General features: G+C 41.3%; 1 non-coding gene across 1 annotated transcript; it reads right to left on the bottom strand.

Annotated features, from left to right (window-relative positions):
* Positions 1-1510: 1510 nt before the first annotated feature.
* LOC141603666 (small nucleolar RNA R71) lies at positions 1511-1617 on the bottom strand. The gene has a single exon (XR_012525524.1). It is a non-coding gene; the product is annotated as a small nucleolar RNA R71 (small nucleolar RNA).
* Positions 1618-3449: the final 1832 nt, after the last annotated feature.

The following is a 3449-nucleotide window of genomic DNA, read 5'->3' on the forward strand; positions in this document are numbered from 1 at the left end:
AATCAATTGTTTACATTTTAAGTTGTCTGTTATCATTGTTGGAATTAATACCATGTCATCTCTTTTTTTTGTTTGTTCTTTTTCATTTGTTTGAACCATTTGAATATTAGTGAGTAGAAATCCTTCTAGGGTTTAGAGGGAGTCTAATGGAATTAATGGGCATGATTGTATGATTATTTGAGTCTTTGGTGAATTGTTTATCTTTCTTATCCATGTACACAAGGTGTTTGATGAATTGTGTGGTTGAAAGCACATGCCTTTCTTCATTATTGCTTAACTCCTCCATTGAATGAAAGTTTGTGGTGGTCTTGTTGTATGTTTAAGAGAAGTGTGATGCTTAATGAAAGTTAGTGGTCACCTTTAGGATAATCAAGACATTGATTGTTCATCCTAGGATAAACCCTCATCATAGACCCCTTAAATCATCATGTTTGCCCTTAAACCATTTAGATGAGACCAAAAGCCCTAGTCTTTTAATCAATCGTATACACTTCATCTTAATCTCGCTTGCTTTAGTTAAATCTTTTAGTTTAAGTTTGAATCAACTCCTTTCATTTTTTGACTAGACTAGACTCCTAATTAGACTAAGTAGAAACCCCTCCATCCTTGTGGTTCGACCCCGATTTATACTACTAAATTGGGTTATAAATATTGTTGGTGATAAGAAACTCGACACTACATACATCTTACTCATCAAATGGCGCCGTTACCGGGGATGGCGTTAGGTTATATTTAGTTTATTAAGAGTCTTTACTTTAGTTATATCTCACTTGTTAGTTTGTTTTAGTAGTTGTGTGCTTCATTGTAGAGTGTGTGATTTCTTGCCCTTCCCTAGTGTGTAAAGACACTAGGAGACTAACGGTTTGTCGAGTGCATGCCTAGAAGGAACCATCAAGCTCTACTCTTCAATTCCGACCCCGAAAGGATTTTTAGGACCTTGAGGACAAGGACCCTTTATAGAGTTCGGAACCTTCCTCAAGCAAACATAGACCAACCAAACCCACACACCCAACCAATCATTGATACCACAACCCCACTTCAACCAAACAACACAATTAAGATTCCTATAGAAAATCCCTTTCACAACTTTCCACTTCCTAGCCCACCTCAAACACCACCCCCTCATATACCAAATCCACCACCACAAATGGCTCTACGAGATCACAACCGGCCTAACCATAATGATTCATGTAACCCTATTAATTTTGGCACTTTGGCTCCCAACAACTTTGAGATGCATCCCGCCCAAGTTGGGTTGATCGAGAAGGATTTGTTCGGGGGGCATATTGAAGAAGATGCTCATGCTCACCTACGAAAGTTCAAGAGGAAGGTCTCAATGATGAAGAAGAACGGGGTATCCGAGGACACTCTAAGGATGATGTTGTTGCCATTCTCTTTGACGGGTAAGGCAGACCGGTGGTTGAATATTCACCCTCCGGATACATTCACAACATGGGACGCTTTAGCTAAGGCGTTCATGGCCAAGTACTATCCGTCATCCAAGACCGCCGTGCTTCGTAATGAAATTCATACTTTTCAACAAGAAGATGGGGAATCCTTGGGTGAAGCTTGGGATCAATACCAAGACCTCATTGCTAGTTATCCTCACCATGGGATCCCGGAGTGGTACATCACCCAAACCTTCTTTCAAACATTGTTGCCTAGAACTAAAGAAATGGTAAATGCCTCCGCGGGGGGAGGATTTGATCATTTAGGTGATGAAGAAGGGACGACACTAATCAAGAAGATGGTAAACTCGGAAGCAAATTATGGCTCAAGAGGAAATATACTTAGGAGAAATGGCAAATTACCTAATGAGAACTCTTCTAATGCAAATGCCGAGACAAATGCCAAGCTTGATTTTCTCACCAAGCAAATTGAGAAATTGCAAAGGAACCAAGTTCACCAAGCCACCACCTCACATGGTCCACCCATGGAGGAAATAGCTCAAGTCTTACCTTGTGAGCTTTGTGGGGGGGGAATGGCCACACTTTTGACATGTGTGCCAACAACTATAATGATGGGTATGAGAAGAATATCCAAGATGTTAATGCTTTCCAAAACTATAACAACAATACAAGACCACCAAGACCACCCTACAACAATCCCAATGTCTACAACCCAAACACTAACTTCTACCATCCGGGTTTAAAGAACCATCCCAATTTTAGCTACAAGAGTACCAATGTTCAAAACCCACAACATCTTCAACCACAAGCCCCAAATAATCCACCCAGATTTTCTCAACCAAGGGGAGGATACTCCAACCAAAGAAATAACCCCGGAAATCAAAACCAATGGTCAAACAACAATCAAAACCAAAACTATGGAAACCAACCTCAAGGTTACCAAGATTTTGGAGGCAATCAAAACAACCAAGGGTTCTATCAAGGGAATCAAGTGAATCAAGCTAATGAAGGATTTGGGCAAGGGTATGCTCAAGGGTTTCAAGATCAAGGCCAAGGATCGAACTTAAACAACAATGGTCCTAGAGGTAATCTTCAAGGGGGACAAAACAGCAACCAAGGTCCCAACACCCGGTATGACTATGGGTTCCCTTTACCCATAGCCAACCAACCTTATCAAGAACCCCAAGGTGATCCCTCCCAAAATAAACTTTTAAAGATGATAAAGAACATGCAAATACAACATAGCCAAGAAACGGCTAATTTTGCAAAGGCAAACCAACAAGAACAAGCAAACATAAGGGCTACCTTCCTTAAGGATATGAGGGAAATGGAATCAAGGATGGCCTATCATGCTATGGCTAACCCTCAAAGGCCGCCCGGTGGTCTATTAGCCCAAGGACAAAGTTCCAAGGACGCCTCAAATAGCCACCATGCTCATGTGGTAGTTTTGAGGAGCGGTGTAGAGCTTGAGGACCCCTACAAAGATCTTGAGGTAGAAGTTAATGGGGATCCCAAGAGGAATAGGATGGAAATGAGTGGTGAAAAAGAAACCCTATCCATGACACCGTCGGCTAGAGTGAGTGAAGCCAAGAAGGGTAAGAAAGCTTGTGAAGAGTCTTCAAGTGGCGGAATTCAAGTGGAAAAAGATGTTAATGGATATGTGGAAGACCTTCCTTATGAGGAAGAAGCAATTGAAGAAGTGCCCTTGCAACACACCAAAAAGGTAACAAAGAATTCGGTTCCTCCAAAGGTACCTTCCAATTCTCAACTTGTGTCTCATATTCCCTATCCCTCAAGAGCCGTAAAGAGTAGAGAAAACTTTAAGTATGCCAAGTTTTGTGATATGCTTGAGAAACTTGAAGTCACCCTACCCTTTACGGAAGTGATTTTGAACATGCCAACTTACTCAAAATTTTTGAAAGATATCTTGACTAAGAAGAGGGTCTTAGGTGACCAAGAGATAGTGGCAATGGAAGAGGCATGTAGTGCTCATATCCTTAGCAAAATACCCACTAAACTTGGTGACCCGGGAAGCTTTTC

The sequence above is a fragment of the Silene latifolia genome, chromosome 9, assembly GCF_048544455.1.
Source record: "Silene latifolia isolate original U9 population chromosome 9, ASM4854445v1, whole genome shotgun sequence".
Classification (NCBI taxonomy): domain Eukaryota; kingdom Viridiplantae; phylum Streptophyta; class Magnoliopsida; order Caryophyllales; family Caryophyllaceae; genus Silene; species Silene latifolia.